Source organism: Cetorhinus maximus, unplaced genomic scaffold (assembly GCF_964194155.1).
Source record: "Cetorhinus maximus unplaced genomic scaffold, sCetMax3.hap1.1 HAP1_SCAFFOLD_727, whole genome shotgun sequence".
NCBI lineage: Eukaryota > Metazoa > Chordata > Chondrichthyes > Lamniformes > Cetorhinidae > Cetorhinus > Cetorhinus maximus.
In genome coordinates this window covers 78,570-92,325 of record NW_027596669.1, presented here as the reverse complement: position 1 = coordinate 92,325, position 13,756 = coordinate 78,570, and the positions used below count along the sequence as shown (strand labels likewise).

The 13,756-nt window shown below is 50.9% G+C and overlaps 1 pseudogene; it reads left to right on the top strand.

Annotated features, from left to right (window-relative positions):
• The first annotated feature begins 7,520 nt into the window (after positions 1 to 7,520).
• Positions 7,521 to 7,698, top strand: LOC144674612 (U2 spliceosomal RNA; annotated as a pseudogene).
• The last annotated feature ends 6,058 nt before the right edge of the window (positions 7,699 to 13,756 follow it).

The window sequence follows — 13,756 nt, the reverse complement described above, 5'->3', positions numbered from 1 at the left end:
CCTTTCCAGGGGATTTTCAATGCTAAAAATAGTTTTCTTACAAACATCTGCTTTCTTTACTTCTCAACATGTACATGTTCCAAAATCCAACTTTCTTTGGAAAAACTCAGCAAGTCTGGCAGCATCGGCGGAGAAGAAATCAGTCAACGTTTCGAGCCCTCATGGCCCTTCAGCAGAACTGAAGCATAGTTTCAACAAGGGAGAAATATAAATTGGTTTAAGGTGGGTGGGGGGGAAGAGACACATTGAGGGTGTGGTGTGAGCAGATAATCAAAAGATGTCAGAGACAAAAGGGTCAAAGAGGTGTTGAAGGTGGTGGTCTTTGTCTGAGAAAAGTGCTAATTAAGAATGCAAGACAGGATATTCAAAGTACAGCTCTAGTGGGGGTGGGGTGGAAAGACTAAAGGTCTTTAGTCTTTCCACCCCACCCCCACTAGAGCTGTACTTTGAATATCCTGTCTTGCATTCTTAATTAGCACTTTTCTCAGACAAAGACCACCACCTTCAACACCTCTTTGACCCTTTTGTCTCTGACATCTTTTGATTATCTGCTCACACTACACCCTCAATGTGTCTCTTCCCCCCCCACCCACCTTAAACCAATTTATATTTCTCCCTTGTTGAAACTATGCTTCAGTTCTGCTGAAGGGCCATGAGGGCTCGAAACGTTGACTGGTTTCTTCTCCGCCGATGCTGCCAGACTTGCTGAGTTTTTCCAGGTAATTCTGTTTTTATTTTGTTTTGGATTTCCAGCATCCGCAGTAGCTTTTAGCTTTTTGTTTTTATCCAACTTTCTTTCTTTCTCTCTCTCTCTCTCTCTCTCTCTCACTCACTCACCCGCAGCAGCTACACACAAAAAACACGCACGCTCACCCAACACTCACAGACAGCACTCTCATCTCACAAACACTCTACCTCACTTATACAAAAACAGCTTTCACTTGCAAATACACCTCTCAAACACTCTCTCAGCTGTACCTTTCGCCTCACAACATTTTAAACCAGCTCTCTGCTGCCGCTGCCGCTGCTGCTGCTGACACAGCAACAATCAAAACTCACACCTCAAAGCTCACACACTTTACACAGCTACTCCGAAACCTCTACATCCACATTCACACAATCCTTACATTGCACAAGGAGCCCATTCCGCCCGTCGTGCCTGCACCAGCTCTCCCGGTGAACATTTCACCTCGTGCCTTTCTCCTGCCTTCTCCACGTAACCCGGCACATGCTTTCTTTTCAAATAATCATCTCATTCCCTCTTCAATTGAACCTGCCTCCGCCGCGCTATCAGGTGGTGCATTCCAGACCCTGACCGCTCGCTGCTCCTATCGCTTTTGCTTCTTTTGCCAGTTACTTTAAACCTGTGCCCTCTCCTTCTCGATCCTTGCCCCGGTGCAAACAGTTTCTCCCTATCTACTCTCTCCAGACCCCTCATGATTTTCAATACCTCTATCAAGTCTCCTCTCAGACTTCTTTTCCCCAAGGAATACAGTCCCAACTTCTCCAATCTTACTTCATAACTCAACTTCCTCGCCCCTGGAACCAAACTCGTAAACCTCTTCTGCACTCTCTCCAATGCCTCCACTACCTTCCTAAAATGCAAGTCAAAATGCAATCCCTCAGAGTCGGCATGGCTTTACGAAGAGTAAATCGTGTTTGACTAATTTGCTAGAGTTCTTTGAAGATGTGACAAGCAAAGTGGATAACGGGGATCCTGTAGATGTAGTATGTCTGGACTTCCAGAAGGCATTTGATAAGGTGCCGCACAAAAGATTAATACACAAGATAAGATCACACGCAGCTAAGGGTAATATATTAGCTTGGATAGAGGATTGGCTAACCAACAGAAAGCAGAGAGTCAAGATAAATGGGTCTTTTGTGGATGCCAAGCTGTAACTAGTGGGGTGCCACAGGGTTCGGTCCTCGGGCCCCAACTATTTACTTGGATTCAGGAGTAGAAGGTACTATAGCTAAATTTGCAGATGACACCAAAATAGGTGGGAAAGTAAGTTGCAATGAAGAAATAAGAAATTTACAAATGGATATGGACAGGTTAGGTGAATGGGCCAAAATTTGGCAGATGGAGTTTAACTAAGTTAAATAAGTTTAATAAGTGTGCGGTTATCCATTTTGGTCAGAAGAATAAAAAGGCGACTTATTATTCAAATGGAGAGAAACTTCAGAAATGCTTCAGCACAGAGGGATCTGGGTGTCCTCGCGCACGAATCGCTGAAAGCTAGTATGCAGGTACAGCAGGTAACAAGGAAGGCAAATGGAATCGCTTCTCGGCCTTTTGGCTAAGATCAAGTGTTGCAGGGGCGACACCATGGTCCTACCAAGGCAAGGTCGGGATGGAAGGGCTATAACCAATCGCAATCGAAATCCATACCGTGGGTTACCTATCACCGTCCGAGTCACGGTGAACCACAGCGAAGGAGGATCACCTATGGATCGGGGCTTCTTCACCAGGAGGATCCTGTTGAAGGCGTGCGGCTTCCAAGCTACGGAGATCTTCACCCTGCACGACTCCCGCAAAGGCGGTTATTTTGACGTGACGTTCAAGCGGGTGGCAGACTGCGTCCGGCTCCTGAGGGTGTTCGAGGAGAAGAGAGACCTGCCGGAGATGAAGATCCTGACGGCGGAGCCGCACTTTTCTCTGCCGTTGCAACGGGAACGTGAGGTGATGGTGCATGTGTACAACCCCTTCGTCCCTGTCGCCGACGTGGTCACCTTCCTCACCAGGTACTTCGATAAGGTGGGGAGCGGCACTGAGATTCGAGACGACTTGGGGATCTGGACAGGCAAACGCCTGTTTAAGGTCACGCTAAAGACCGATGGTAAGGGAGCCATTTTCCACCCTCCTTCCAGTTTCGCTATCGGGGGAAACCGTGGCTACCTGGTCTACGCTGGGCAACCCAAGCATTGTCGCTCATGCGGCAAGGCTGGTCATGTGGCGGCCAACTGCAGCGCCTCCCTCTGCAAGATCTGCAAACAGGAAGGGCACCAGACAAAAGACTGCAAACAGGCCAAGTGCTGCAACCTGTGTGGCGAGGCAAGTCACCTCTACAGGACCTGCCCCAAACGCTGCCGTACTTACGCACAGGCAGCCAAAGCCGACCACGGGGAAGCAGAAGAAATGTTTCGTGTCACTCCAACCACCAAGGCCCCCAGGGAGCTCAACGGGACAAAGGAGGACACAGAGAGAGACAAGGTGGAGAAAGAGATTGAGGCAACAGAGAGCCAATCAACAGCACTACCCCCTGAACCTTCCAGTCCTCAGGACAACGAATCAATGGAGGAGGAGGCAGCAGTGGAAAAGCAGCAGGGGGAGTGGCGGACGGTGAAGAACAAGAAAAGTAAGAGGGAGCGAAGAAGAAGCAAAGGCGTTTCCCAGAGAAGCGGCAAGAGGCGTCTCCCATCCGACACGGATGACAAGGGCAGCAGCTCTTCGGATGATGAAGTGCCAGAGCGGCACCGACAGAAGAGGCGGCAAAGCTCCAGGGCGTTGGAGGACGAGACACCCGAGCTCCAGAAAATTGGAGACAACAAGGAGACCAGCGCACCCCAACTTTGCCTGCAACCTGAGGAGGCCAGTGCACCACAGCCCCTGGAATCTGGGAGCAGTGAGGCAATCATCGCACCCCAGCTCCAGGAAGCCGGGAACAGCAACACCCCAGAGGGGGTGAGTTTTGGAGAAGCTTCTCCAGCAAAGGTCATCTCAAAATCCGCTCGCTACGTGAACCTCCAGATGCCACTGGAACAGAACACGGCCAAGGAGATCTACCTCAGCCCATCCAAAGTGAAGGAATTTGAGCTCACTACGGGTATGAAGGAGCAGACTAAAGGTCTGGGACTCTCAGAGACAGTGGGTTTGGTAGGAGAATAAATGCTTTAAAATGGGTTTAAAGATTGTATCCATAAATGTGCGTAGCATTAAATCTACTACGCGATGTGTTGCGACCTTGGACTACCTAGCCAAGGTCAAAGCTGACCTGTTGTTTCTGCAGGAGTGTGCGATACCGCACCTCAGCTCCTACAGGCAATGGTCACGATGGTGGTCCCACGGGCCATCGATCTGGTCGGGCGGAAACGACTCTCGTTCCTCCGGCCTGGGTATTCTGCTGCGGGGAGGCAACTTCACCGTCTCCGAGGTCAAGGAGGTGGTGGGCGGGCGACTCCTGGTAGCAGACGTAATGTACAAGAACGCTCCACTCCGGTTAATTAACGTGTACGGCCCGGCACAAGGGGCTGAGCGGCTGGAGGTTTTTCAGCAGCTCCCACTGCTGCTGGCGACCTCCAGGCCGGTCATTCTGGGCGGGGACTTCAACTGCATCATCGATGCGGCTGGACGATCCGGCAGGGCCGGAAGCAGATTGGACGCTACGTCCAGATCCCTGATGGAAACAGTTAAGGATGCCAAGCTGCACGACGTCTTCAGCAACCCTGCAGACGGAGCGCAGCGTAGATACACCTGGTCGCGGCCAGACGGGTCCATTCGTTCCAGGATAGACTTCCTGTTTGTGTCCCGTGCATTCACAGTCAGATCCACCGAGGTCAAGCCGGTGTTCTTCTCTGACCACTGCCTCCTACTGGCGGACTGCCACTTGGAGGAAGACCTGAGGGTGGGCAGGGGGGCATGGAAGCTAAATGTGCAACTGCTGACCCCAGAGAACATTGAGGAGCTCAAGAGGGATTACAAAGGTTGGAGAACCGTGAAACCCCTCTTTGAGTCCCTGACACACTGGTGGGAAGCGATCAAGGGAAGCATCAAGAGGTTTTTCATCCTCAAAGGCACCCAGAAAGCTAGAAAGGAACAGAGGGAAATGTCCCGACTCCAGAAAAAGATGCAGAATCTGCTGCGGCTGCAGTCGATGGGGGTCGATGTCAAGGAGGAGCTCCAAGAGGTGAAGGGCCAGCAAGCCTCGCACTTTGCCTCGGAGGCCTCCAAGATCATCTTCCGTTCCAGAGTCCGCTCCGTGGAGCAGGATGAGACGTGCTCACGTTTCTTCTTCCAAAAGGTACACAGAGAGCGCTCTGTGATCAGCAGCCTGAAGGAAGAAGACGGCTCAGTAAAGTCATCACGGTCCGACATTCTGAGGATCAGCAAATCCTTTTATGGCGGACTGTATGACGTGAAGCCCACGGACAGCACGGCCTCCCAGTCCTTCCTGTCCTCTATCACGGAGGTCTTAGACCACAGTACGCGGGAGAGCCTAGACAAACCGCTAACTCCTGACGAACTGACTAAGGCCCTCGAGTCCTTCGAGAAGAGTAAAACCCCCGGAAGCGACGGCCTGCCGGCGGAGTTGTATTCGGCTCTGTGGGACTTGATCGGCCCAGACCTGCTAGCAGTGTACGAGAGTATGCTCCTGGCCGGCAGCATGTCAGAATCCATGAGGAAAGGCATCATCACCCTCATCTACAAGCACAAGGGGGAAAGGGAGGAAATTAGAAATTGGCGACCCATTTCACTGTTGAATGTGGACTATAAGATTCTGTCCAAGGTCATCGCCAACCGGGTCAAATCCGCTCTGGAATTGGTGATTCACCCTGACCAGACCTGCTCTGTGCCAGGCAGGAAGATCTCTGACAGCCTGGCGCTGCTCAGGGATACGATTGCCTATGTACAGGACAGGGGTGTGGATACCTGCCTCATCAGCTTGGATCAGGAGAAGGCCTTTGACAGAATATCGCACACCTACATGGGGGATGTGCTCTCCAAAATGGGCTTTGGGGAGGGAATTCGAAATTGGATCCAACTGCTCTACACTAACATCAGTAGCGCAGTCTCAATCAATGGGTGGGAAACAGATAGCTTTCCCATTAAATCTGGAGTCAGGCAGGGCTGTCCTCTCTCGCCTGTCCTTTTCGTGTGCTGCATAGAACCCTTTGCCGAGTCCATCAGGAAGGATCCGGGCATAAGAGGAGTGACGATCCCAGGCAGTGGAGGCACTCAGGTAAAAGCCTCCCTGTACATGGACGACGTCGCCGTCTTCTGCTCGGATCCGCTGTCGGTGCGCAGACTGATGCACGTCTGCGACCAGTTCGAACTGGCCTCGGGAGCCAAGGTAAATCGTGGGAAGAGCGAGGCCATGTTCTTTGGGAACTGGGCTGACCGATCCTTTGTCCCCTTCACTGTCAGGGCTGACGGCCTGAAGGTGCTGGGGATATGGTTCGGAGGGACCGGGGCATGCGTTAGAAACTGGAAGGAGCGAGTGGCTATGGTGAAAAGGAAACTGGGCATGTGGGATCGACGCTCCCTCTCCATTGCGGGTAAGAACCTGGTCATCAGGTGTGAGGTACTCTCGCTGTTGCTGTACGTGGCGCAGGTCTGGCCCATTCCAGACTCCTGCGCGACGGCGATCACTCGAGCCATCTTCCGCTTTATCTGGAGGTCGAAAATGGATCGTGTCCGCAGGGACGCGATCTACAAGCCTCTAGATAAAGGGGGAAAAAACGTGCCCAACATCGCCCTCATACTGATGGCCACCTTTGTGTGCGGCTGCATCAAGCGGTGCGTAGACCCTCAGTACGCAAACACCAAGCGTCACTACGTGCTGAGGTTCTACCTGTCCCCGGTGTTGCGAAGGATGGGTCTGGCCACGCTGCCGCGGAACGCTCCAAGTAGTTGGACCGTGCCGTACCACCTGTCCCTGGTGGAAAAATTGATGCAGAAAAACACCTTTGACCACAAGTCCATCAGGCAGTGGTCAGCACGTAACGTCCTAGAGGCCCTGAGGGATAAGGAGAGGGTGGACCCTGTGGGATGGTTCCCCGAGCAGACTGTCAAAGTCATTTGGCAGAATGCCTCATCGCCAGAACTTTCCAACAAGCACCAAGACGTAGCTTGGCTGGTGGTGAGAAAGGCCCTCCCCGTCAGATCCTTCCTACACGCCAGGAAGCTCACCCCCTCTGCACGTTGCCCTCGAGGTGGCTGTGGTGGGGAAGAGACCGTTGTCCACCTCCTTGTGGATTGTGCCTTTGCAAAGAAAGTCTGGAGAGAGATGCAGTGGTTGCTGTCGAGGTTCATCCCGAGCAGTTCTGTGACACAGGACTCTGTGCTCTACGGGCTGTTCCCAGGGACACACACCGAGACAAACATCAACTGCAGCTGGAGGATCATCAACTCGGTGAAAGAGGCGCTTTGGTCTGCCCGAAACTTGTTGGTCTTCCAGCACAAAGAGTTGTCCCCGACCGATTGTTGCGGACTGGCACAATCCAAAGTCCAGGACTACGTGCTGAGGGACGCACTAAAGCTTGGGGCAGCTGCCGCAAAGGCGCAATGGGGAAGGGTCGCTGTCTAAGACCTTTCTACCACAGCGCACCGAGAGACTGGGAACTGTTTAGAGCCCCTCGGGCTGTACAGATCAAAATGAAAGGCTGTAAATGATTGTAATATTGTTTGTACTAATGCACCTGGTGATACATTTTGTAAAAGTTTAACCCTGGATTGTACCCTTGTAAGGTTGTTTTTGAAATGGTGTGGAATGTGATTGAAGATATTTTATGAATAAAGTATATTTTTACAAAAAAAAAAAAAAATCTGTTCTTATCAGTTTAATATCTGATACGTCCCTTATCTGGGGACCATATATTAAATTGATTTTTGGAGCAGGGAGATGGAATAGGGGCTTGCTCCGTCCACTCCACGCATCGACCCGGTATTGCAGTATCTCTGGGAACGGTGCACCCTCCCCTTTCCAGGGGATTTTCAATGCTAAAAATAGTTTTCTTACAAACATCTGCTTTCTTTACTTCTCAACATGTACATGTTCCAAAATCCAACTTTCTTTCTTTCTCTCTCTCTCTCTCTCTCTCTCACTCACTCACTCACCCGCAGCAGCTACACACAAAAAACACGCACTCTCACCCAACACTCGCTGGCAGGGCCGGCAGCAGATTGGACGCTACGTCCAGATCCCTGATGGAAACAGTTAAGGATGCCAAGCTGCACGACGTCTTCAGCAACCCTGCAGACGGAGCGCAGCGTAGATACACCTGGTCGCGGCCAGACGGGTCCATTCGTTCCAGGATAGACTTCCTGTTTGTGTCCCGTGCATTCACAGTCAGATCCACCGAGGTCAAGCCGGTGTTCTTCTCTGACCACTGCCTCCTACTGGCGGACTGCCACTTGGAGAAGGACCTGAGGGTGGGCAGGGGGGCATGGAAGCTAAATGTGCAACTGCTGACCCCAGAGAACATTGAGGAGCTCAAGAGGGATTACAAAGGTTGGAGAACCGTGAAACCCCTCTTTGAGTCCCTGACACACTGGTGGGAAGCGATCAAGGGAAACATCAAGAGGTTTTTCATCCTCAAAGGCACCCAGAAAGCTAGAAAGGAACCGAGGGAAATGTCCCGACTCCAGAAAAAGATGCAGAATCTGCTCCGGCTGCAGTCGATGGGGGTCGATGTCAAGGAGGAGCTCCAAGAGGTGAAGGGCCAGCAAGCCTCGCACTTTGCCTCGGAGGCCTCCAAGATCATCTTCCGTTCCAGAGTCCGCTCCATGGAGCAGGATGAGACGTGCTCACGTTTCTTCTTCCAAAAGGTACACAGAGAGCGCTCTGTGATCAGCAGCCTGAAGGAAGAAGACGGCTCAGTAAAGTCATCACGGTCCGACATTCTGAGGATCAGCAAATCCTTTTATGCCGGATTGTATGACGTGAAGCCCACGGACAGCACGGCCTCCCAGTCCTTCCTGTCCTCTATCACGGAGGTCTTAGACCACAGTACGCGGGAGAGCCTGGACAAACCGCTAACTCCTGATGAACTGACTAAGGCCCTCGAGTCCTTGGAGAAGAGTAAAACCCCCGGAAGCGACGGCTTGCCGACGGAGTTGTATTCGGCTCTGTGGGACTTGATCGGCCCAGACCTGCTAGGAGTGTACGAGAGTATGCTCCTGGCCGGTAGTATGTCAGAATCCATGAGGAAAGGCATCATCACCCTCATCTACAAGCACAAGGGGGAAAGGGAGGAAATTAGAAATTGGCGACCCATTTCACTGTTGAATGTGGACTATAAGATTCTGTCCAAGGTCATCGCCAACCGGGTCAAATCCGCTCTGGAATTGGTGATTCACCCTGACCAGACCTGCTCTGTGCCAGGCAGGAAGATCTCTGACAGCCTGGCGCTGCTCAGGGATACGATTGCCTATGTACAGGACAGGGGGGTGGATACCTGCCTCATCAGCTTGGATCAGGAGAAGGCCTTTGACAGAATATCGCACACCTACATGGTAGATGTGCGCTCCAAAATGGGGTTTGGGGAGGGAATTCGAAATTGGATCCAACTGCTCTACACTAACATCAGTAGCGCAGTCTCAATCAACGGGTGGGAAACAGATAGCTTTCCGATTAAATCTGGAGTCAGGCAGGGCTGTCCTCTCTCGCCTGTTCTTTTCGTGTGTTGCATAGAACCCTTTGCCGAGTCCATCAGGAAGGATCCGGGCATAAGAGGAGTGACGATCCCAGGCAGTGGAGGCATTCAGGTAAAAGCCTCCCTGTACATGGACGACGTCGCCGTCTTCTGGTCGGATCCGCTGTCGGTGCGCAGACTGATCCACATCTGCGACAAGATAGGATATAAAGCAGTGTAAAGTAAGTTAATAACAAATTGAGAAAGTAAATATGGAACACAAAATATTTTAAAACGAGGGCACAGGTTAAAAACATGATCCTAATTTCTGTTGAACTGAATGAGGCGAGTCATTACAGTGCGTGACCGATTTGTTTAAGTGTGCGGGCCCATTAAATTTTTTGCACAGCCGCGCAAATTTAAAGGGGCTTATGTGGCGGTGTGTCTGTGAGGAAACGTTGACTGTGACCTCTCCTCATATCTTGTATCCCACTGTGAAACCATCTTCAGCTCCCAAATTGCACTCAGACAATGTGCTATATTTGCATATTGTGCAGGAGTCGGGGGAGGGGTCATGGGGCTGCCCCTTGTCTCTGTACTTGAAAACTGTCTCTAATGGCAGCCAGGCAGCAACTGTTGTGCTTACTCAAAGCCAACCTGAAGAAAAGGCAAGACATGTTGGGTGCTGAGAGGGAGAAGCATTGCCACTTTAGGTTCTACTTGGATTTTACTGAGGTAAAAGGTGATTGAAAAAGTCAAGCATTTCTCCCCTAGCAGTTACCACTGAGGACAAATAATAGCGAGCGCTGATCTGTCACTGAGCACTGAGGCCGGCCAAGGGGAGGCATCTGAAAGCTGCAGAGAAAGCAAGAAGCCAGGATGGACGACTGAGAATACAGAAAAATACTGGCTGAGGTAGACAGCAAAAACTGTGACACAAGCTCAGGTAAGCGTGGTGTTTTGCAGTTCAAGTGCATCACTTTGTGACAGTATAGATATTTTTCACTTTCCTAGGATAAGGCTGTTCCCTTTCTAGAAGTTAGAAGCAGCCGTGCAGATGTATTTTCTGCGCTCCTTTGCTTGCCTGCTGAATAGGACTGATTGGAGGTGAAAAGGTGATTAAAAGAGAGCCGACATCATTGCAGGCTGGCAGATACTGTGCTGTGCTGTGCTGTGCACGCAGGTGGTTTTGTTGTTTGGCTTGTATGTGACTTCTGGTTGAAGCTGAAAGATTTCTAAAATTTTGAAGGAAATAATCTTTGAGAAGGGGAGAAACATTTTCAACATTTTAACAGGATCTAAGGCTGTTCACTGTGTCGTACCTGTACTTATCCTTGCTGCCACCTGTCTTCTCACTGCTGATCATCATCTTGTGTTATTATAATGATATAATGCATTGGACCTATTTACTGTGACTTCATAACATGACACATTTCCCTTCTGGTGATGTCATGCTGACATCCCGTAAAGGAAATAGACCAACAGTCAGCCCAAAAGAAGGCCCAATGCCAAGCAAAGGAAGCCCATAACGAGGATGCTAGACAGCTCGTACAAAAGAAAGCAGGGCATCAGGAAACAACTCAACAGCAGCTGACGTAGTACTCTCCAGGTTCAGTGCAGGAGAAGTACTGGAATCAGTAAAAACTAATGCCCCTACATGTACGAACATACAACTTAGGAGCAGGAGTAGGCCACTGGGCCCCAAGAGCCTGCTCCACTATTCAGAAGATCATGGCTGATCTGATTGCAACCTCAACCCCACATTCCTGCCTACCACCGATAACCTTCCACCCCGCCTTGTTAATCTATCCAGCTCTGTCTTGAAAATATTCAAAGACCCTGTTTCCACCACCTTTTGAGGAAGAGAGTTCCAAAGACTCACTACGCTCTGAGAGAAACGCTCCTGACTTTGCCTTCCCTGTAGATGTGGAAGGAGTTTAGCTGCATGCCAGGTCAGCCGGCAAGCTCCACAGACTGATCGGCGCAGGCTTGGAGGGCCGAAATACATGTTCCTGTGCTGTACGTTTTTTTTGTTCTTTGTTCTTTGACTGCCCAAACTGAAAGCAAAGACAAAAATACAGCAGGCCTCGATCGAAGAACTCCTCTGCGCTGTGAGCTAGTTGCTCACACGGAAACTCAGCTACAAAGACTCGTGGATTGTCTCTCATGCCTGTCACGTGTTCTCCCTTGTGACTGACCGTTTCTCGAAATTTCCCATTACCTGCCAGTTACACGACACATCTAGCGCAACCATTGCAGGAAGGAACATTGCAGACATTTCAAAATGGTCATAACAGACAGTCAGACAGTGCAATGGTATTTAAGTTGCCTACATAGATCATGTTTCACTCTGAGGTGCTTCAAGGCAAAAGTGATACATGTAGTATTCACTGGAAACATTCACCGTGTGTCTTACAGCCCGAGGAGCCTATGCAAATCCCAGCCCCTTGGTGCACTATGGCTGAAAGGTCGTAGACAGCCACCTTTCCCCATTGCGCCTCTGCCCCAAACTTTAGTGCGTCCCTCAGCACGTAGTCCTGGACCTTGGAATGTGCCAACTCTTTGCAATGGAAGACCAAGAAGTTTCAGGCAGCCAAAGAGCATCTTTCACCGAGTTGATCCTCCGGCTGCAGTTGATGCTTGTCTCGGCGTGTGTCCCTGGGAACAGCCCGTAGAGCACAGTGTCCGGACCTGTGTCACGGAACTGCTCGGGATGAACCTCGACAAGAACCACGGCCACTCTCTTCAGACCTTTTCTGCAAAGGCAGATTCCACAAGGAGGTGGGCAACGGTCTCTTCCCCACCACAGCCACCTCGAGGGCAACGTGCAGAGGGGGTGAGGCTCCTGGCGTGTAGGAAGGACCTGACGGCAAGGTCCTTTCTCACCACCAGCCAAGCTACGTCTTTGTGCTTGTTGGAAGGTTCTGGTGATGAGGCGTTCTGCCAAATGACCCTGACAGTCTGTTCGGCGAACCATCCGACGGGATCCACCATCTCCTTTTCCCGCAGGGCCTCTAGGGTGATACGTGCTAACCACTGCCTGATGGACTTGCGGTTCCTCTGCATAATTTTTCCACACGGGACAGGTGATATGGCACTTGGAGCTTTCCGTGGCAGCGTGACCAGACCCATCCTTCGCAACACCAGGGACAGGTAGAACCTCAGCACGTAGTGACGCTTGGTGTTTGGGTCTACACACAGCTTGATACAGCCATACACAAAGGTGGCCATCAGGATGAGGGTGATGTTGGGCATGTTTTCTCCCCCTTCATCCAGAGGTTTTTTACATCATGTCCCTGCAAACATGGTCCACTTTTGACCTCCAGACAAAGCGGAAGTTGGCTCGCGTGATCGCCACAGCGCAGGAGTGAGGAATGGGCCAGACCTGCGCCATGTACAACACTGAGAGTGCCTCACGCCTGATGAGCAGGTTCTTACCCGCAATGGAGAGGGAGCTTTGCTCCCACAAGCCCAGTTCTTTTCTCACCATGGCTACTCGCTCCTTCCAGTTTCTAACGCATTCCCTGGTCCCTCCGAACCATATCCCCAGCAGCTTCAGGCAGTCTGACCTGCTGGTGAAAGGGACAAAGCTTAGTTCAGTTCCCAAAGGGCACGGCCTCGCTCTTGCCACGGTTTACCCTTGGCACCCGAGGCCGGTTCGAAGTGGTCGCAGGTGTTGATCGGTCTGCGCACCGATGTGTGAAAAGTGGGGAGTTGACCGTACTACCGCATCACCACACTGCCCCAGGTCCAATAGCATGGCGGAATGTATATACTGTAAAGTGCTTACTTATGAAATGTCAGCAAAGTAAACAAGGCTTGTGACGGCCTGTCACAATGCTACACCTTAGAGCGACAGCGCTCAGTGCAACCACTCCTTCACCAGCAGAATTACAGTGCGAACAACCCTTCCCAGTCATCATTGGACAAAAGGTATGACTACAACACCCAACCGATGGAACATGAAATCCGGCAGAAATCAGCAGCATCTGTCCAGAACCATGATCAGATCAAGTACGAGCACCCATTGTGAAGAAACCGATGGCGAATCAGGGAAGTACCAGAACAAGAAACACCAAGTAACCCCATCGCAAGCAGAACGCGATCTAAGACACGATCCCAGCGCAAGACTCCTACAGACAACCAGAATTGTGAGAACGTACGGCAATCTCAAACCAACTTCACAGTATCAACGAACCACCATTCCGTCCCAGGGACTCATAAGGTGATCACTTTGTACAATTGTAGGTTCAAACACAGAAGAGCAATTTGTTGTAATGTAAATAGTTCTTATTATTTAAGGGTACAGCTTGGAGTTGTTGTGGTATACCTTTAAAGAGCGTATCTAAAATTGCTGTGCATCGCCAGGCAGGGTGTGACGTGTATATACTCATGTATAATT